The sequence below is a fragment of the Pleurodeles waltl genome, chromosome 12, assembly GCF_031143425.1.
Source record: "Pleurodeles waltl isolate 20211129_DDA chromosome 12, aPleWal1.hap1.20221129, whole genome shotgun sequence".
Taxonomy (NCBI): Eukaryota; Metazoa; Chordata; class Amphibia; order Caudata; family Salamandridae; genus Pleurodeles; species Pleurodeles waltl.
In genome coordinates, this window is record NC_090451.1 from 73128616 (window position 1) to 73151572 (window position 22957).

Genomic DNA, 22957 nt, shown 5'->3' on the forward strand with positions numbered 1-22957 from the left:
AAACCTTAATTTCTCTGAAATTACTGAATTAAATTACACCAAATATAAAAAACACACCCTTTCAGGACCAAGATTGTGCTTTCTGCCACATTTGGTGAAATTCTGTTCAGCTGTTTTTGATATATTTGTGTCTACTTTTTCTATACAAAAATGAATGGAAAAAATGTATTTTGGGACCATGCTAGGTGGGTGGTGAAAAAATGAATAATAGGCCTACCTGAACTATTTGTTCATATTATGGTAGGTCCCGAAGGATAAGGCGCACAAGCGGTTGGGATACGGACAGTAGGTACACCTACCAGTATTCCCTTTGGTGTGAGTGTGACTACAAGGGATACCCTCCCTCTGGCAACTCCCAGACCAGATACAAATCTCCTTTTCCTTCGGGACCTACCATAATATAGTAACAATCACATTGCCAAAGGCACACAAGGTTGCTGGAGACGTTTACCCCGTGGCCCATCACGTACCCTTAGTGTACAATATAAACAGGGCGTATAAAACATGCTAGGTTACGCTTACTGACATACTCGTAGAAAATACTCCGGTTGGGTAGGCCACGATGCTCATTTTACAGAAACTAAACCTCAAAGGAAGCACTTACAAAATATAATCGTAGCAGGTGCCGCAGTTAAAGCTCAGCTTCTGGAAAGGACAAGCCACCCTAACTCTTGGGCTTGGCAAAGATAAAGCAAGGCTGTGCGCTCAGAGATCCCATAGCAGAAAAAGATCTAGAATCCATCCTGGAGGTGAATTGATGATGTACTGGAGCGTAATCTGTATCTGACTGAGACGCGCAGGTTCTATCTTCCTCTGCTGGAGACACAGAGTAGAAGGTTCTCCCTTTATAAAGCACCTGTAAGCTCCGCCCGCTGAGCCACGCCCCCGTCCACCTCGAAGTAGGTAAAGGAATTCCCGCTTTTTACCAGGATGATGGACAGCTTTCCAAAACGACCCCAATGTGTTTTACCGCCGATTCCGGTGGTGCGTTGTTGATGCTCAGAAGCACAATGACATCTCCACAAAGACGCACTAGTAACAATCACATTGCCAAAGGCACACAAGGTTGCTGGAGACGTTTACCCCGTGGCCCATCACGTACCCTTAGTGTACAATATATACGGGCGTATAAAACATGCTAGGTAACGCTTACTGACATACTCGTAGAAAATACTCCGGTTGGGTCGGCCACGATGCTCATTTTACAGAAACTAAACCAATAACAATAAAATACACACACACTCTTTTAAACCTGTCTGACTAAGTATTTTTTACCCATGATTCTAATTATGTATTCTATGTGCATATGTGTGTGTATTCATGTGTTTGTGTGTACAAATATATATATATATGTGTATGTATGTGTATATGTTGTTTCTGTGCCTGGCATGTTTGTGGATCATTGCATGGCTCCTGTTTTTTTTGGTTTGTTATACTAGATATCTACGAATTTCTGCTCTCATTTTATCACACTTATCTTCTCATCACTCTTATGTCATGTCTCTATCAAACTATCCTCCATTCTCACTCGGACTCATCCCAAATCCCTTCGACCACTTTCATCTCCTAAATATCTCTGCCTAAGCTCTTCCCTCCACCTCCACATCTAACCCACCAAACCTCACTCTACCTCTGTGACCTCCCACACAACCCTACTAAATTCTCCTGCATTCATCTCACCCTGCTACTATGCTCTCCCTAACCCTTCCACATCCTCTTTCCCCTCCGCTCCCCTTTTATTCATCTCAAGCCTTTGGATTGAGTAAATGAAGGATAAACTCCCAATTAACACTTCTGGATTTCTTTCCTCCTCCACCCCTCCATTACTCCAGTCAGTCTAACTAACAAACTCTCATATCCGCAACTCAAATTAACTCATAATAATACTAAAACTGTACTCCTTATTAAATTATACTAATCCATCACTAATTCTTGTTGGGTACCGAAGTAGCGTGCTACTCATCGAAAAGCGCTTCGACGCCTAGTCAGGGGTAGTAAGCGCTATATAAATACGATTACAATACAATACAATACAATATGAACAAATAGTTCAGGTAGGCCTATTATTCCTTTTTTCACCACCCACCTAGCATGCTACAAAGCATTCATCCCTAGGAGATCCATGACCTTGACGAATGCCCCTGACCTTCCAGCACATAAAGAGGGCAGAAACATGTTGGTCCTTGCTTTTTAGACTCCGTGAGTCATTAATCTCAACTGAGTCCCGAACATAAGTTTTAACCTTACCTACACACACCTCTATTAAAGTATCCTACTAACCGTGACAGGTGACGTGTAAGGTAATTTTATTCACACTCCATCTGGATCCCTGTAAAATATCCAGTTAGATTTATTTCAGCACTCCCTCGGTAGTTCCTTTAACAACGAGGTTGAGTCCCCCAGGTAGTACCATCTTACCTGGGTGGGGCTAGGTGGTCAAATGATGGAGCATGACACTATAATGTGTGTGAGACCACCTAGTCCGTAAAAAGGAACTCCCTCTTGTAGACACAGCCACTACCTTAGACGTTCTATACTCAGCCCTTTACCCAGCATTCACGCGCTGAGTCAGCGCATCTAGTTCAGGGTTCACTAATCCAGTTCATCCCTACCCTTCACCCCACACCTTCAGTGGTTGACGGATGTGCTCATTCCTCTTGGGAGTACGTGTGGGTGGTACCACTCCCACCACTCTCTTTTGTGTTCTAATAAAAACTATAACTTGCTCACCCGCCATGCACATTTTTTCATCAATAATTTTGTTGCAAATGTTGATTTATAGAAGATGTCATGAGTGATGTAATATGCAGGGTAATTAGCAGAGCAAGGCAAGGGAGCAAGTTATAGTTACATTAGGGCACTAATTACATATGAGATTTAATTTCTGTGTTTTTTAGAGCTTTAAACGTTACATTGTTATTGAACACTTCACCTAAACATAACGTTACTTCAACCTTTGTTTTTTCCAGTGAGTATAAGTAAAGAATATTTTGTTACCGTACATAAAGGCCTACGGTCAAGCCCTGCTTTCAAACCCCCACAGATTGCCAAACCCATGCTGAGCATGGCTTTTTGCCATACGTAGCGAGGGGTTGGCCACAGGGCCTGGCATGTGCGGTGAGGCCCTGTGACCAACACCCCCCCGCAGAAAGCCGACCCCACTTAGTGCCCTCAGGCCAACACCTGAAGTCTAAAGTTTCTATAGAAAAATAAATGGGGAAAACGTGTTTTGGAACCTCCCTTTTTTTCTCGGCCCCCGCTTGATGGATCACCCCCAAAACACATATCACCCAAAAAAAAATCATATTTTTTTATAATGTACCTCATTACCAACCAGAGCTGCAGTCTTTGGGTGTGTGCTGCAGGGTCCGGCACAGTGCCAGCGTACAATCCATTACAGGTGCTCAATCTCTGCTGCGCAAATCCTGTGCAAAAACAAGGTGATGGGTGGAATGCTTGAATTAATCTCAGTCACTAGTGATTGCTGGGGTCACATAACAATCCATTGTTTTTCGCCCACAAGGCCACCTCAGTTTGGACTCAGCCATATGCAAATCAATGTTGACCCTGCTCCTGAAGGGAGCAGTTCAGCTCAAACTGCCAGGCCACGTCCTCCATTTACGGGAACACAAGCAATCTAGGACCAGTTTTTGCCTAGTTATGGTTCTTCAGCCAGACCCAGTTTGGTTCCAGTGGTACAGTGAGCCCGGGGCCCACGTTTCGGCATACCCAACGCACTTAGGGCATCAAATGCAAAAACAACAAGGTGACGGAAGGAATACTTGAATTAATCTGAGCCACTGGTGATCCCTGGGGCCACATCCCAATCCATCACTTTTCGCCCACCATGCGACTTCAGTTTGGACCCAGCCATAGCCAAATCAGTCTTGACCCTGCTCCTCATTGGAGCAGTCCAACCCAAACTGCCAAACCAGGTCCTCCCTGAACCGGAACACAAGAAACCTAGGATCAGTTTTGCCCTAGTTAGGGCTTTTCAGCTAGGTATAGGTTGGTTCCAGTGGCACAGTGAGCCAGGGACCTATGTCTGGGCATACCCCGCGCACTTAGGGTATGACGTGCGAAAACAAGGTGATGGATGGAATGCTAGAATTAATCTGTCACTGGCGATTTCTCAGGGCTGCATCCCAATCCATTTTTGCCCACCATGCCACCTCAGTTTGGACCCATCCATATGCAAATCAGTCTTGACCATGTCGCTCATGGGAGTAGTCCAGCCCGAACTGAGAGGAGAGGTTGCCCCTGAATCGGAACTCAAGCAATCTAGGACCACTTCTGCCCTAGCTAGGGCTCTTCCCATAAGAAGCAGGGTCAAGAGTGATTTGTATATGGGTGGGTCCAAACTGATGTGGCACAGTGAGATTGAGGTCATGTGACTTTTGGTTATTGACTTTAAAGCCAGAGATCACCCCAAAGCCCTTTAATGTGTGTAGTAGTATGAGGGGCTGTGTAAGTGTTAAAATCACATTATCGTCATATAAGGCAATTTTATGGTCTTGGTGGCCAAAGGTCACAACTAAGATGTGTGGGTTCCTTTGAATTCTCTCTGCTAGTGGCGCCATGTATAAGGCAAACAGAAGCAGGGAGAGGGGTCATCAATGCCTGGTGCGCCTCTAGCTATAGGGAATGTGGTTGATGTGTAGTTGTTAACTCATACCTGGGCTATGGGGTTGATGCAGCTACACTGTACCAAAGTGTGAAGTTTAGGGTCTAGACCCACTTTGGCCAGTTCTTGTCAAAGGTAGGGCTAGTGTACCTGACTGAACGCCCTTCTGAACCGATCAAAAGGAGAAGCACCGTTGTATGAGAGTGGGTCGCTTTGTCAATACGATGCATCAATTATTTGGTGCTGTCACTACATCTTTGTTCTGGGATAAACACAGTTTGGTCCGGATCAATAAGTCCCTGCGTGTCGGGGATGAGGCTTGCACCCAGTATACTCATAAAGAGCTTGGCATCTATGTTAAGCGAGGATATCGGGTGGTAGGAAGAGCATCTCATTGGATCCTTCCCAGCTTTGGGAATCACCATGATGAGCAACTCTCCCATGGAGTCTGTCAGCACACCCGTCTCATCAAATGAGTTATATAAGTGTAGGAAAGTACCTTCTTTTTGGCATAGTTACCTTGACTTTTTGCCTGTTGTCAGTGTTTTTGACTGTGTTCAATGGGATCCTGCTAACCAGGACCCCAGTGACTGTGTTCTCTCCGTCTAAATTTGGTTGTGCCTCACTTTCTGTACCCAGTAATTGGCATACTGGTGCCCCCATGTAAGTCCGTAGTGTAGGAGGCTGGCCTGGCTTATAGTGGGTACCTTGTGGTACTTACACCCTGTGCCAGGTCCAGTTATCCCTTATTAGTAGAATAGAGGTGTTTCTAGCAGCTTAGGCTGATAGAAGGTAGCTATGGCAAAGCAGCTTAGGCTGAACTAGGAGACATGCAAAGCTCCTACTATACCACTTATATCATATAGCACAATATCATAAGAAAACACAATACTCAGAGTTACTAAAAATAAAGGTACTTTATTTTTATGACAATATGCCAAAAGTATCTCAGAGAATACCCTCACTTAGGAGGTAAGTAACATACACAAGTTATATGTACACAAACCCAAAACAGGTAAGTAACAGTAAGAAAAGTAGTGCAAACAATGTTGAATCACAATAGGATGCAATAGGTGAACATAGGTCTAGGGGCAACACAAACCATATACTCCAAAAGTGTAATGCGAATCACGAATGGACCCCAGACCTATGGGAGCTTGTAGAGGGTCGCTGGGACTGTAAGAAAACAGCCAGGCTGTCCAAGATACCCCACCCCAAGACCCTGAAAAGTAGGAGTAAAGTTACCCTACTACCCCAGGATACAATAGTCGTGATAGGGGGATTCTGCAAGAACCACAAGCACCAGCAAAACACTGAAGACGGATTCCTGGACGTGAGGACCTGCATCGCAAGGGGACCAAGTCCAGGAGTCGTGATAGTGTCCGGGGGGGCAGGAGCCCTGGAAACCCCGGAAGAAGGTACAAAAGGGCTGCCTCCGGGTGGAAGAAGCAGAAGATTCTGCAACAACGAAAAGGGCTAGGAACTTCTCCTTTGGATGGAAGATGTCCCACGGTGTGCTGGGTGTTGCAAAAGTGTTTCCATGCAGAAATACCACAAACAAGCCTTGCTAGCTGTAATGGTCGCAGTAGAGGTTTTTGGGTGCTGCTGGGGACCAGGAAGGACCAGGATGTTGCCCCTTGGAGGAGGAGATAGAGGGGGTGCTCAGCAACTCAGAGAGCTACTGCAGAAGCAGACAGCACCCGCAGAAGTACTGGAGCAGGCACTTAGAAGATTTGCAAAACCAGAGTCACAGAAGGAGGGTCCCACAACGTTGAAATCCAACTCAGAGGGTTGAGCACTGCAGAACGGAGTGCTGGGGACCCAGGCTAGAATGTGCACAAAGGAATCCTTGGAGAAGTGCACAGAAGCCGGAGCAGCTGCAAATCACACAGTATACAGGTTTGCCGTCTGGTGTGGAGAGGCAAGGACTTACCTCCACCAAACTTGGACTGAAGGATCACTGGACTGTGGGGGTCACTTGGATCTAGCTCCTGTGTTCCAGGGACCACGCTCGTCAGGATGGGATGGGACCCAGAGGACCGGTGATGCAGTCTTTTGGTGCCTGCGTTAGCAGGGGGAAGATTCCGTCGACCCACAGGAGATTTCTTCTTGGCTTCTAGTGCAGGGTGAAGGCAGACACCCCTCAGAGCATGCACCACCATCAAACAGTTGAGAAAGCCGACAGGATGAGGCGCTACAATGTTGCTGGTAGTTGTCTTGCTACTTTGTTGCGGTTTTGCAGGCGTCCTGGAGCAGTCAGCGGTCGATCCTTGGCAGAAGTCGAAGTGGGAAGTGCAGAGGAACTCTGGTGAGCTCTTGCATTCGTTATCTGAAGAATACCCCAGAGAAGAGACCCTAAATCGCCAGAAAAGGAGGTTTGGCTACCAAGAAAGGAGGTTTGGCTACCAAGAGGGGTAAGAGCCTATCAGAGGGGGTCTCTGACGTCACCTGCTGGCACTGGCCACTCAGATCATTCCAGTGTGCCCCCAACACCTCTGAATCCAAGATGGCAGAGGTCTGGGACACAATGGAGGAGCTCTGGGCACCTCCCCTGGGAGGTACTGCTCAGGGGAGTGATCACTCCCCTTTCCTTTGTCCAGTTGCGCACCAGAGCAGGGCTGGGGGATCCCTGAACCGGTGTAGACTGGCTTGTGCAGAGATGGGCACCATCTGTGCCCATTAAAGCATTTCCAGAGGCTGGGGGAGGCTACTCCTCCCCAGCCCGTCACACCTATTTCCAAAATGAGAGGATGTAACACCCTCTCTCAGAGGAAATCCTTTGTTCTGCCTTCCTGGGCCGGGGCTGCCCAGACCCCAGGAGGGAAGAATCCTGTCTGAGGGGTTTGGCAGCAGCTGCAGTGGAAACCCCAGAAAAGCAGTTTGGCAGTACCCGGGTTCTGTGCTAGAGACCCGGGGGGTCATGGAATTGTCCCCCCAATACCAGGATGGTACTGGGGTGACAATTCCATGATCTTAGACATGTTAGATGGCCATGCTCGGAGTTACCATTGTGATGCTACACATAGGTAGTGACCTATGTGCAGTGCACACGTGTAATGGTGTCCCCGCCCTGACAAAGTTCGAGGAATTTGCCCTGAACGATGTGGGGGCACCTTGGCTGGTGCCAGGGTGCCCACACACTAAGTAACTTGGCACCTAACCTTCACCAAGGGAGGGTTAGACATATAGGTGACTTATAAGTTACTTATGTGCAGTGAAAAATGGCTGTGAAATAACGTGGATGTTATTTCTCTCAGGCCGCAGTGGCAGGCCTATGTAAGAATTGCCTGAGCTCCCTATGGGTGGCAAAAGAAATGCTGCAGCCCATAGGGATCTCCTGGAACCCCAGTACCTAAGTACCATATACAAGGGAAGTATATGGGTGTACCAGTGTGCCAATGAGAATTGGTAAAATTAGTCACTAGCCTGCAGTGACAATTTTAGAAAGCAGAGAGAGCATAAAGACTGAGGTTCTGGTTAGCAGAGCCTCAGTGATACAGTTAGGCACCACACAGGGAACACATACAGGGCAGGATCCCAGTGACACAAGGGCAAAAGGGGGTAACATGCCAGTCAAGATGGTACTTTCTTACACCCCCCCCCCAAATGAAGGACTATAAGACTAGCCTTGTCCAGATGAGTCTTCATTGTCTAAGTGGAAATATCTGGAGAGTCCATCTGCATTGGAGTGGGTACTCCCAGGTCTATGTTCCACTGTATAGTCCATTCCCTGTAGAGCTATGAACCACCTCAGCAATTTAGGGTTTTCACCTTTCATTTGTTTTAACCAAAGTAGAGGTTTGTGGTCTGTCTGAACAATAAAGTAAGTACCAAACAGGTATGGCCTCAACTTTGTCAGTGCCCAGACCACAGCAAAGGCCTCCCACTCTATGGCAGACCAACGCTTTTCTCTAGGGGTCAACCTTCTGCTGATAAAAGCAACTAGTTGATCCTGGCCCTCAGAATTCAGTTGTGATAGTCCTGCCCCTACCCCATCCCCTAATTCAGATGCATCAGTTTGAACAATTAATTTATTGGAGTAACATGGGCTTTTTAGGACAGGTGCAGAGCACATGGCCTGTTTGAGCTCCTCAACAGCTTTCTGACAGCTGGCTGTCCATAACTCCTTCTTAGGCATTTTCTTGCTAGTGAGATCATTAACAGTGGCTGCTATGGAGCCATAATTCTGGATGAATCTCCTATAGTACCCTGTGAGGCCTAAAAAAGCTCTCACCTGGGTCTGAGTTGTAGGAGGAACCCAATCCATGATAGTTTGGATTTTCCCCTGTAGTGGTGCAATCTGTTCTCCACCAACCAGGTGGCCCAGATAAACCACTTTCCCCTGCCCTATCTGGCACTTTGAGGCCTTGATAGTGAGGCCTGCCTTTTGCAGGGCCTCCAAAACCTTCCATAGGTGGACCAGGTGATCATCCCAGGTTGAGCTAAAGAGAGCAACATCATCTAGATATGCTGCACTGAAAGCCTCCAACCCTTGCAGGACTGTATTCACCAACCTCTGAAAAGTGGCAGGTGCATGTTTCAAACCAAAGGGCATTACTGTGAATTGGTAGTGCCCTCCAATGGTAGAAAATGCAGTCTTGAGTTTAGCATCTTCTGCCAATCTAATCTGCCAATACCCTGCATTTAGATAAAAAGTGCTAAGATACTTGGCAGAAGCCAGTGTATCAATGAGCTCATCTGCCCTGGGTATAGGGTGAGCATCAGTTTTGGTTACCTGATTGAGCCCTCTGTAATCTACACAAAACCTCATCGCTCTCTTTCCATCTTTGGTGTGAGGTTTTGGTACAAGCACAACTGTGCTAGCCCAGGGGCTTTCAGAGGTTCAATCACCCCTAAGTCCAACATTTTCTGCACCTCTTGTTGAATGGAGTCCCTGACATGTTCAGGCTGCCTATAAATTTTACTTTTGACAGGCAGGCTGTCTCCAGTGTCAATTGTATAATCACACCAGGATGTTGTACCTGGTACAAGTGAAAAGAGGTCTGAAAACTGGCTTAAGAGATGGATGCAGTTGTCTTTCTGTTCTGCAGTCAGACAATCTGCTAAGACTACTCCCTCCACTAAGGCATCTGCTTCAGTGGTGGAGAAGAGATCAGGGAGAGGGTCACTCTCTTCTTCCTGTCCCTCATCTGTTGCCATGAGCAGGGTGAGATCAGCCCTGTCATAGTAGGGTTTTAGGCGTTTGACATGAATCACCCTAAGGGGGCTCCTGGCAGTGCCCAGGTCTACCAAATAGGTAACCTCACCCTTCTTCTCAACAATGAGATTATCGGCTTGGCTCCTGAATTTAATGAGTATGTAAATCTAAACATCTCCTCGGAGTGTAGAGAAATCTTAGCCAAAGCTAGAGCGGACACTACCTATAAGACTTACAAATTTAAATGGAAACGTTTTTGTGTATGGTGTGCAGCGGAAGGTATACATCCTATCTCTTCTCTTCTGGAGCAAATACTTCCATATCTGTTGCATTTGGCAAAGTCAGGACTTTCATACTCCTCTATTCGAGTACATCTGGCAGCGATCTCGAGATACCATAGATCACAAGATATGGTCTTGTTATATTCCACCAGGATTGTAAAGCAATTCCTGAAGGGCATGTTCTGTGCTTTTCCACCAGTTCGGAGACCTCCGCCTTTATGGTCCTTGAATGTTGTCTTAATGCAACTCATGAAAGCTCCTTTTGAGCTGATCCACAGAGCAGATCTCAAGTTCATCTCATGGAAGACCGCGTTACTACTGGCTCTTACTTCAGCTAAAAGATAAGCGACATTCAGGCCTTCACTATTAAAGAGCCTTTCCTCCAATTCACTAGTTCTGGTGTAATCCAAATCCTAAGTATATCCCTAAAGTTCCTTCAACTTTCCACTTGAATGAACCAGTCATCTTAAAAACCTTTTTCCCAAATCCGCAGACAGTAGCGGAAAAGACATTACATTCGCTGGATATAAAAAGGTGTCTAAAATTTTACTTGCAGAAAACGTAAGGCATAAGTAAATCAGACCAGGTATTCGTGGCCTTTGGAGGGACAAAAAGGGCCACTCAGTATCCAAGCAGACTATAGCCAGGTGCATTGGCCTGGCGATCCAATTCTGTCATGCTTAGGCTGGTAAACCGCTCTGCAGCAGGGTGAGAGCCCATTCTACAAGGGCAGTAGCCACTTCGGCCGCACTTTTCGCGGGAGTACCACTGCATAACATCATTAGAGCGGCCACATGGTCCAGCCAACATACATTCACGAAGCACTATTGTCTCGAGGAAACGAGTCACATGGACGCAGCGGTGGGGCAGGCAGTGCTGAGGCATTTATTTTGCTTAGGTGAGCCTCTTACAACATCCCACCCCCACAATCAAGGTATGTGCGATATGGTTCTTCAATTTCATTGACATTTACTTTTATATTACAGTGCTTATTAGTATCATATTTCGCTTGGTACTGGCCGTAATACCAACGCTTGTTGATATTGTGCTAAAATGTTTTAAACTTCATAAGAACAGGGGCACATTTTTATAGCATAATATGCAGAGATGCAATTTTTCGTATTACTGTTATAGTTATTAAAGATTATTGAAATCAGTCGGAGAATTGCTATAAAGCAAGATGCAGATTAATTCACTGGTTCTCCAACATTACTGCTCGCTACTCTGATTCAAGCACGTGAATCTATGAAAGATCCAATAATGGAGAAGAAAATTAGTTACTTACCTGTAACTGCAGTTCTCCAGTATTGGTATCTTTCATAGATTCACATGCGACCCACCCTCCTCCCCTCAGAGGCTCCCCTAATATACAGATATTTGACTTCACACTTGTACTAGAAAATCTGAGGGAAAGCAGCCTCTGTTGGGAGTGTTCAGGAGGGTGCCGAAGCCTGATTGGATGGCACTAAAGTTTGGGTCTTTTCACAAAACAAAATGGATAGGCTATAAAATAGCCTATGGGGCCTACCTAGGCCTAGTGGTTTTAAACCTACTGCTTTGTGTATTTGAGGTTACCGTGAGGCTCCCACCTTGACGACGGGGATGATTCAAGCATGTGAATCTATGAAAGATCCAATACTGGAGAAGTGGAATTAGAGGGGCCTTTGGAGTGCCACCAGTCTTGCCACTGGCTTGGCAGGTCACACAAGATTTACAAAAGTCTTTTGTGTCCTCTGACATATGAGGCCAGTGAAACAAGGGGAGAGGTCTTTCCCAAGTTTTTGTCTGGCCCATATGCCCAGCCAAAGGAATGTCATGTGCTAGGGTGAGAAGAAACTCTCTGTACTGCAGGGGAATGACCAATCTCCTGGCAGCTCCAGGTTTTGGGTCCCTTTACTCTGTGTACAAGAGGTTGTCTTCCCAGTACACCATATGACTGTCACTGACATCCCCATTCTGCTGTTTGACAGCTTGCACAGGCTGATGTCTCCAAATTGTTTCCTAGTAGACAGTCTACAGGTAAATCAGTGGCTACCACAACTTTCTTTGGACCAGTAACCCCCCCCTCCAGTTGAGATTCATAACAGCCATGGGGTGGCTAAGAGTGTTGTTATGAGCGTCTGTCACTTGGTACTGCTGACCAAGTAGGTGTTGATCAGGGTGGACCAGTTTTTCTACCACCATAGTTACACTGGCTCCTGTGTCCCTGTAGGCCTCAACCTCAACACAATTGATTAGGGGAAGTTGCTTGTACTTACCCATATTAAGGGGACAAGAAACCAAGGTGGCAAAATCAATGCCACCATCAGATACTAAAACAGCCTCTGTGGTCTCCCTAACAAGATCAACCCCAACTACATTGTCAATTGTGAGCCCAGTTACACCCTTGGTTTGGCTATTAGTAGTAGATTTCCCACCACCACTGCTATTACTAGGGGCACTAGAATTTGCAGCAGGGGTGTGGTGGTGGGAGGTTTGGTGTTTTTCTTTAGACAAGTGGAATCACTTGCCCAATGGCCTTTGACTTTACACAAATAACACCAAGGCTTTTTCTGATTATTAGAAGAGGATTTGGACCCACCACCCCCAGAGGATTTTTGTGGGCCTGATGAAGACTCAGAATGTTTACTTTTGTCCCCACCCTTCTCAGAAGACTGACCATCCTTCTTCTTGCCATCCTTGTCACCCCCTGTATGAACTTTTCTGTTCACCCTTGTTCTGACCCATTTGTCTGCCTTCTTTCCCAATTCTTGCGGAGAGGTCAGATCAGAGTCCACTAGGTATTGGTGCAACAAGTCAGACACACAATTGTTAAGAATATGCTCTCTCAGAATAAGATTACACAGGCTTTCATAGTCAGAAACTTTACTGCCATGCAACCACCCTTCTAAGGCCTTCACTGAACAGTCCACAAAATCTGTCCAATCTTGAGAAGACTCTTTTCTGGTGTCTCTGAACTTAATCCTGTATTGTTCAGTGGTTAAGCCAAATCCATCCAAGAGTGCACCTTTCAAAACTTTGTAATTATTGGCATCACTTTCTCTGTCAGTAAGGAGCCTATCCCTACCCTTTCCAGTGAAAGATAGCCACAAAATAGCAGCCCACTGCCTTTGAGGGACCAACTGTACCATACAGGCCCTCTCAAGTGCAGCAAACCACGTATTAATGTTATCCCCCTCCTTGTAAGGGGGGACTATCTTGTGCAGATTCCTGGAATCTTGCTCTCTAAAAGGATTGCTATCAGAAATACTGCTGCTGCCACCATGGGGAACTAACCCCAACCTCTGTCTTTCCCTCTCTATGTCTAGGGATTCCCTATCCAAGGCCAGCTGCTGCTGTCTTAGCTTCAGTCTGGTCTCTTCTACCCTCAGCTTTCTGAGTTCCCTTTCCATCAAGTTATCCTCAGGGTGGGTGGGTTGGGTATGTTTAGACACAGAGGAAATGTGGGAAGTTTCAGAGGGAGACCTGTCCCTAACTGTCTGGACCCTAGTAACCTGGCCTCTAGGGGTGAAGGATGCCCTACTGGTGTGGGACCCTCTAACACTACCAGTGTCACTAGGTGCCCTGCTAAGGGCAGGACTGTGTTAGAACCCTCCCCAGCTTCTTCGGGGCACTCCTCTGAGTCTGACTGGGAAGCTTCCCCATTTTCTAACCTCTCCTGAGATGGGCCAGACTGGTTCTGGTCATCTACAAGGAGCATGTTAAAGAGAAACTCTTTTGTAGGATTCTTACCTATACTCAAACCTCTATCCAGGCAGAGACCCCTCAAACTTTTATAGTTCAAACTCTCATATGTTGCATTAATAGTTTTGGGAGTGGGCTCTACTACAGACATAATAGAAAAGGTTTAAGGAGAGTAAGAGAAAAAGATTTAGAACTTAGAAAGCACAGAGAAAGGACTTTTTCAAACTTTGGAAAAACCTTTAGAAGTTTTCAAAACTTTTCAGAAACTTTGTTTAAAGTTTTAGAGTAGAAAAGCAAACTGTTTTTGGTTCAATGTACATATACTGAACTATTTGGTATATGATTTTCTTATGAAAAGCACCAAATGACAAAGTGGTAAAGCAGTTACAAGTACTTATCCCACCGCTGCACCATCAATGTAGGAGGCTGGCCTGGCTTATAGTGGGTACCTTGTGGTACTTACACCCTGTGCGAGGTCCAGTTATCCCTTATCAGTAGAATAGAGGTGTTTCTAGTAGCTTAGGCTGATAGAAGGTAGCTATGGCAAAGCAGCTTAGGCTGAACTAGGAGACATGCAAAGCTCCTACTATACCACTTAAATCATATAGCACAATATCATAAGAAAACACAATACTCAGAGTTACTAAAAATAAAGGTACTTTATTTTTATGACAATATGCCAAAAGTATCTCAGAGAATACCCTCACTTAGGAGGTAAGTAATATACACAAGTTATATGTACACAAACCCAAAACAGGTAAGTAACAGTAAGAAAATTAGTGCAAACAATGTAGAATCACAATAGGATGCAATAGGTGCACATAGGTCTAGGGGCAACACAAACCATATACTCCAAAAGTGGAATGCGAATCACGAATGGACCCCAGACCTATGGGAGCTTGTAGAGGGTCGCTGGGACTGTACGAAAACAGTCAGGGTGTCCAAGATACCCCACCCCAAGACCCTGAAAAGTAGGGGTAAAGTTACCCTACTACTCGAGAAGGACACAATAGTCGTGATAGGGGAGATCTGCAAGAACCACAAGCACCAGCAGCAAAACACTGAAGATGGATTCCTGGACGTGAGGACCTGCAAGGCAAGGGGACCAAGTCCAAGAGTCGCGATAGTGTCCAGGGGGGGCAGGAGCCCAGGAAACCCCAGATGAAGGTACAAAAGGGCTGCCTCTGGGTGGAAGAAGCCGAAGATTCTGCAACAACGAAAAGTGCTAGGAAGAAAACAAGTTACTTACCTGTAACTACAGTTATCCAGTATTGGTATCTTTCATAAATTCACATGCTTGAATCATCCCCGTTGTCGAAGTGGGAGTCCCACAGTACATAAAATAGCAATAATTAACAAATAAACGTTTTTTGCCATAGGCTATAATGGAAACTGTAATTGCTCATATAGCCTATCCATGTCCTTTTGTGAAAAGGACCCAAACCTGCCTGCTGACCAATCAGGCACCAGCACCCTCTAGAACACTCTCCAGAGAAGCTCCTTCCCTCAGATTCTCCAGCACGAGAATGACGATTATAACCTGAAAGGAAATGCGAGCGTCAAAGGGGAGGAGGGTGGGTCGCATGTGAATTTATGAAAGATACCAATACTGGATAACTGTAGTTACAGGTAAGTAACTTGTTTTCTTATCCAGTATTGGATCTTTCATAAATTCACATGCTTGAATCTGAATAGTCAGTAGTACTGTTGATAAACATTATACCCGCAGTGGATGGAGGGTGCGAGCATGAAAATCCTTTATTCCCAATATAAAATAGGTAACTCATAAATCTTGTATTATGAGCTTCAGAGAAATATAGATGCTTTTAAGTACATCTACACATATACTGAACATTTGTGTTATAAATGCACATATATATTCATATAAAGATATACATACATACATATACTTATATAGAAGCATATTAACCTGTTCTGTGCCTTGGACGAGATGATCTCGTCCAAGGCTACAGTTCCCCTGTGCCTTGGACAAGATCATCTCGTCCATGGCACAGGGGAACTTGGGGGAGCGCTAGCGCGCCCCCCGTGCAACCCCCTCCCCCCCAAGCCGGGGATGGAAGGGGAAGATCTTCCCCTTCCACCCAGACCACCCCCCCCTGTGACGTCAGCACGCGAGCGCGCGCTGATTAGTCACAGGGGCCTCCCCGAAAGAGAAATGCTAAGCATTTCTCTTTCAATCACGTGGGGGAGGCCCGGAGGGGCTTCAAAGGGAAGGAAATGTATTTCCTTCCCTTTGAAGTCTCTCCGAGGGTTTCAAAAGCCGGATTGCTTGCAATCCGGCTTTTGAAACCCCACTAGACACCAGGGATTTTTTTTGTTTACTGATACTGACAAAAGGGAGCGACCCCTTGGGCAAGGGTCGCTCCCAGGGGGGGCATGTTTTCGGGAAGGCCTTTTCTGCCCCCACTGGGGGCAGATCGGCCTATTATTAGGCCGCTCTGCCCCGGGGGGGGGGGGGCAGAAACCTCTAGGCACCAGGGATAATTTTTTTTAAACGTTTTTTTTTTTTTAGGTGGGTAGCGACCCCTTAGGCAAGGGTCGCTCCCCATGGGGGAAAATTATATTTAGGCCATTTCTGCCCCCCTTGGGGGCAGATTGGCCTATTTTGATGAGGCCAATCTGCCCCCAAGGGGGGTAGAAACCACTAGACACCAGGGAGTTTTTTCTTTGCGTGAATTTCACGCAAGGGGAGCGAGCCCTTAGGCAAGGGTCGCTCCCTGGGGGGGGGGGGCAATTTATTTTAGGCCATTTCTGCCCCCCCGGGGGCAGAACGGCCTATTATTAGTCCGATCTGCCCCCAGGGGGGGCAGAAACCTCTAGGCGCCAGGGCCAATTTTTTTTGTGTGTTTTTTTAAACGTTTTTTTAATTTTTTTAGAGATGGGGAGCGACCCATCAGGCAAGGGTCCCTCCCCTGGGGGGCAAATTGTATTTAGACCATTTCTGCCCCCCTGGGGGCAGATTGGCTGATTTTAGGTCAATCTGCCCCCAAGGGGGCAGAAGCCACTAGGCACCGGGGATTTGTTTTTTGCGCCAATGTCACGCAGGGGGAGCGACCCAGTAGGCAAGGGCCGCTCCCGGGGGGGGTGGGGGCAAATTTATTTTAGGCCATTTCTGCCCCCAGGGGGGGGGCAGAAACCACTAGGCGCCAGGGGGATTTTTTTTTGTGTTTTTTTTTTGTTTGTTTGTTTTTTTTAGAGATGGGGAGCGACCCATCAGGCAAGGGTCGCTCCCCTGGGGGGCAAATTGTATTTAGGCCATTTCTGCCCCCCTGGGGGCAGATTGGCCGATTTTAGGTCAATCTGCCCCCAAGGGGGCAGAAACCACTAGGCACTGGGGATTTGTTTTTTGGCGCCAATGTCACGCAGGGGGAGCTACCCCGTAGGCAAGGGTCGTTCCCGGGCAGGGGGGGTTTGGGGGGGGTCAAATTTATTTTAGGGCATTTCTGTCCCCCCCCCCCTCCCGGGGCTGGCTGAGCTAGAGGCCAAACTCCACAGGTAGGCACTTTGCAAAAAACACCTCTGTTTTCGGTGAAAAAATATGTTGTGTCCATGTTGTGTTTTGGGCCATTTCCTTTCATGGGCGCTAGGCCTACCCACAGAAGTGAGGTACCATTTTTATCGAGAGACTTAGGGGAACGCTGGGTGGAAGGAAATTTGTGGCTCCTCTCAGATTCCAGAACTTTCTGCCACAGAAATGTGAGGAACATGTGTTTTTTTAGCCAAATTTTGAGGTTTGCAAAGGATTCTGGGTAACAGAACCTGGTCCGAGCCCCACAAGTCACCCCATCTTGAATTCCCCTAGGTCTCTAGTTTTCAAAAATGCACAGGGTTGGTAGGTTTCCCTAGGTGCCGGCTGAGCTACAGGCCAAAATCCACAGGTAGGCACTGTTTTCTTTCAAAAATTTGGATGTGTCCACGTTGCGCTTTGGGGCGTTTCCTGTCGCGGGCGCTAGGCCTACCCACACAAGTGAGGTATCATTTTTATCGGGAGACTTGGGGGAACGCTGGGTGGAAGGAAATTTGTGGCTCCTCTCAGATTCCAGAACTTTCTGCCACAGAAATGTGAGGAACATGTGTTTTTTTAGCCAAATTTTGAGGTTTGCAAAGGATTCTGGGTAACAGAACCTGGTCTGAGCCCCGCAAGTCACCCCTCCTTGGATTCCCCTAGGTCTCTAGTTTTCAGAAATGCACAGGTTTGTTAGGTTTCCCTAGGTGCCGGCTCAGCTAGAGGCCAAAATCTACAGGTAGGCACTTCGCAAAAAACACCTCCTGTTTTCTTCCAAAAATTTGGATGTGTCCACGTTGCGTTTTGGGGCGTTTACTGTCGCGGGCGCTAGGCCTACCCACACAAGTGAGGTATCATTTTTATCGGGAGACTTGGGGGAACGCTGGGTGGAAGGAAATTTGTGGTTCCTCTCAGATTCCAGAACTTTCTGCCACAGAAATGTGAGGAACATGTGTTTTTTTAGCCAAATTTTGAGGTTTGCAAAGGATTCTGGGTAACAGAACCTGGTCCGAGCCCCACAAGTCACCCCTCCTTGGATTCTCCTAGGTCTCTAGTTTTCAGAAATGCACAGACTTGGTAGGTTTCCCTAGGTGCCGGCTGAGCTAGAGGCCAAAATCTACAGGTAGGCACTTCGCAAAAAACACCTCCTGTTTTCTTTCAAAAATTTGGATGTGTCCACGTTGCGCTTTGGGGCGTTTCCTGTCGCGGGCGCTAGGCCTACCCACACAAGTGAGGTATCATTTTTATCGGGAGACTTGGGGGAACGCTGGGTGGAAGGAAATTTGTGGCTCCTCTCAGATTCCAGAACTTTCTGCCACAGAAATGTGAGGAACATGTGTTTTTTTAGCCAAATTCTGAGGTTTGCAAAGGATTCTGGGTAACAGAACCTGGTCCGAGCCCCGCAAGTCACCCCATCTTGGATTCCCCTAGGTCTCTATTTTTCAGAAATGCACAGGTTTGGTAGGTTTCCCTAGGTGCCGGCTGAGCTAGAGGCCAAAATCTACAGGTAGACACTTCGCAAAAAACACCTCTGTTTTCTTCCAAAAATTTGGATGTGTCCACGTTGCGCTTTGGGGCGTTTCCTGTCGCGGGCGCTAGGCCTACCCACACAAGTGAGGTATCATTTTTATCGGGAGACTTGGGGGAACGCTGGGTGGAAGGAAATTTGTGGCTCCTCTCAGATTCCAGAACTTTCTGCCACAGAAATGTGAGGAACATGTGTTTTTTTATCTAAATTTTGAGGTTTGCAAACAATTCTGGGTAACAGAACCTGGTCCGAGCCCCGCAAGTCACCCCATCTTGGATTCCCCTAGGTCTCTATTTTTTAGAAATGCACAGGTTTGGTAGGTTTCCCTAGGTGCCGGCTGAGCTAGAGGCCAAAATCTACAGGTAGGCACTTCGCAAAAAACACCTCTGTTTTCTTCCAAAAATTTGGATGTGTCCACGTTGCGCTTTGGGGCGTTTCCTGTAGCGGGCGCTAGGCCTACCCACACAAGTGAGGTATCATTTTTATCGGGAGACTTGGGGGAACGCTGGGTGGAAGGAAATTTGTGGCTCCTCTCAGATTCCAGAACTTTCTGCCACAGAAATGTGAGGAACATGTGTTTTTTTAGCCAAATTCTGAGGTTTGCAAAGGATTCTGGGTAACAGAACCTGGTCCGAGCCCCGCAAGTCACCCCATCTTGGATTCCCCTAGGTCTCTATTTTTCAGAAATGCACAGGTTTGGTAGGTTTCCCTAGGTGCCGGCTGAGCTAGAGGCCAAAATCTACAGGTAGGCACTTCGCAAAAAACACCTCTGTTTTCTTCCAAAAATTTGGATGTGTCCACGTTGCGCTTTGGGGCGTTTCCTGTCGCGGTCTCTAGGCCTACCTACACAAGTGAGGTATCATTTTTATCGGGAGACTTGGGGGAACGCTGGGTGGAAGGAAATTTGTGGCTCCTCTCAGATTCCAGAACTTTCTGCCACAGAAATGTGAGGAACATGTGTTTTTTTAGCTAAATTTTGAGGTTTGCAAAGGATTCTGGGTAACAGAACCTGGTCCGAGCCCCGCAAGTCACCCCATCTTGGATTCCCCTAGGTTTCTAGTTATCAGAAATGCACAGGTTTGGTAGGTTTCCCTAGGTGCCGGCTGAGCTAGAGGCCAAAATCTACAGGTAGGCACTTCGCAAAAAACACCTCTGTTTTCTTCCAAAAATTTGGATGTGTCCACGTTGCGCTTTGGGGCGTTTCCTGTCGCGGGCGCTAGGCCTACCCACACAAGTGAGGTATCATTTTTATCGGGAGACTTGGGGGAACGCTGGGTGGAAGGAAATGTGTAGCTCCTCTCAGATTCCAGAACTTTCTGCCACAGAAATGTGATGAACATGTGTTTTTTAACCAAATTTTGAGGTTTGCAAAGGATTCTGGGTAACAGAACCTGGTCCGAGCCCCGCAAGTCACCCCATCTTGGATTCCCCTAGGTCTCTAGTTTTCAGAAATGCACAGGTTTGGTAGGTTTCCCTAGGTGCCGGCTGAGCTAGAGGCCAAAATCTACAGGTAGGCACTTCGCAAAAAACACCTCTGTTTTCTTCCAAAAATTGGGATGTGTCCACGTTGCGCTTTGGGGCGTTTCCTGTCGCGGGCGCTAGGCCTACCCACACAAGTGAGGTATCATTTTTATCGGGAGACTTGGGGGAACGCTGGGTGGAAGGAAATTTGTAGCTCCTCTCAGATTCCAGAACTTTCTGCCACAGAAATGTGAGGAACATGTGTTTTTTTAGCCAAATTCTGAGATTTGCAAAGGATTCTGGGTAACAGAACCTGGTCCGAGCCCCGCAAGTCACCCCATCTTGGATTCCCCTAGGTCTCTATTTTTCAGAAATGCACAGGTTTGGTAGGTTTCCCTAGGTGCCGGCTGAGCTAGAGGCCAAAATCTACAGGTAGACACTTCGCAAAAAACACCTCTGTTTTCTTCCAAAAATTTGGATGTGTCCACGTTGCGCTTTGGGGCGTTTCCTGTCGCGGGCGCTAGGCCTACCCACACAAGTGAGGTATCATTTTTATCGGGAGACTTGGGGGAACGCTGGGTGGAAGGAAATTTGTGGCTCCTCTCAGATTCCAGAACTTTCTGCCACAGAAATGTGAGGAACATGTGTTTTTTTAGCTAAATTTTGAGGTTTGCAAACGATTCTGGGTAACAGAACCTGTCCGAGCCCCGCAAGTCACCCCATCTTGGATTCCCCTAGGTCTCTATTTTTTAGAAATGCACAGGTTTGGTAGGTTTCCCTAGGTGCCGGCTGAGCTAGAGGCCAAAATCTACAGGTAGGCACTTCGCAAAAAACACCTCTGTTTTCTTCCAAAAATTTGGATGTGTCCACGTTGCGCTTTGGGGCGTTTCCTGTAGCGGGCGCTAGGCCTACCCACACAAGTGAGGTATCATTTTTATCGGGAGACTTGGGGGAACGCTGGGTGGAAGGAAATTTGTGGCTCCTCTCAGATTCCAGAACTTTCTGCCACAGAAATGTGAGGAACATGTGTTTTTTTAGCCAAATTCTGAGGTTTGCAAAGGATTCTGGGTAACAGAACCTAGTCCGAGCCCCGCAAGTCACCCCATCTTGGATTCCCCTAGGTCTCTATTTTTCAGAAATGCACAGGTTTGGTAGGTTTCCCTAGGTGCCGGCTGAGCTAGAGGCCAAAATCTACAGGTAGGCACTTCGCAAAAAACACCTCTGTTTTCTTCCAAAAATTTGGATGTGTCCACGTTGCGCTTTGGGGCGTTTCCTGTCGCGGTCGCTAGGCCTACCTACACAAGTGAGGTATCATTTTTATCGGGAGACTTGGGGGAACGCTGGGTGGAAGGAAATTTGTGGCTCCTCTCAGATTCCAGAACTTTCTGCCACAGAAATGTGAGGAACATGTGTTTTTTTAGCTAAATTATGAGGTTTGCAAAGGATTCTGGGTAACAGAACCTGGTCCGAGCCCCGCAAGTCACCCCATCTTGGATTCCCCTAGGTTTCTAGTTATCAGAAATGCACAGGTTTGGTAGGTTTCCCTAGGTGCCGGCTGAGCTAGAGGCCAAAATCTACAGGTAGGCACTTCGCAAAAAACACCTCTGTTTTCTTCCAAAAATTTGGATGTGTCCACGTTGCGCTTTGGGGCGTTTCCTGTCGCGGGCGCTAGGCCTACCCACACAAGTGAGGTATCATTTTTATCGGGAGACTTGGGGGAACGCTGGGTGGAAGGAAATGTGTAGCTCCTCTCAGATTCCAGAACTTTCTGCCACAGAAATGTGATGAACATGTGTTTTTTTAACCAAATTTTGAGGTTTGCAAAGGATTCTGGGTAACAGAACCTGGTCCGAGCCCCGCAAGTCACCCCATCTTGGATTCCCCTAGGTCTCTAGTTTTCAGAAATGCACAGGTTTGGTAGGTTTCCCTAGGTGCCGGCTGAGCTAGAGGCCAAAATCTACAGGTAGGCACTTCGCAAAAAACACCTCTGTTTTCTTCCAAAAATTTGGATGTGTCCACGTTGCGCTTTGGGGCGTTTCCTGTCGCGGGCGCTAGGCCTACCCACACAAGTGAGGTATCATTTTTATCGGGAGACTTGGGGGAACGCTGGGTGGAAGGAAATTTGTGGCTCCTCTCAGATTCCAGAACTTTCTGCCACAGAAATGTGAGGAACATGTGTTTTTTTAGCTAAATTTTGAGGTTTGCAAAGGATTCTGGGTAACAGAACCTGGTCCGAGCCCCGCAAGTCACCCCATCTTGGATTCCCCTAGGTCTCTAGTTATCAGAAATGCACAGGTTTGGTAGGTTTCCCTAGGTGCCGGCTGAGCTAGAGGCCAAAATCTACAGGTAGGCACTTCGCAAAAAACACCTCTGTTTTCTTCCAAAAATTTGGATGTGTCCACGTTGCGCTTTGGGGCGTTTCCTGTCGCGGGCGCTAGGCCTACCCACACAAGTGAGGTATCATTTTTATCGGGAGACTTGGGGGAACGCTGGGTGGAAGGAAATGTGTAGCTCCTCTCAGATTCCAGAACTTTCTGCCACAGAAATGTGATGAACATGTGTTTTTTTAACCAAATTTTGAGGTTTGCAAAGGATTCTGGGTAACAGAACCTGGTCCGAGCCCCGCAAGTCACCCCATCTTGGATTCCCCTAGGTCTCTAGTTTTCAGAAATGCACAGGTTTGGTAGGTTTCCCT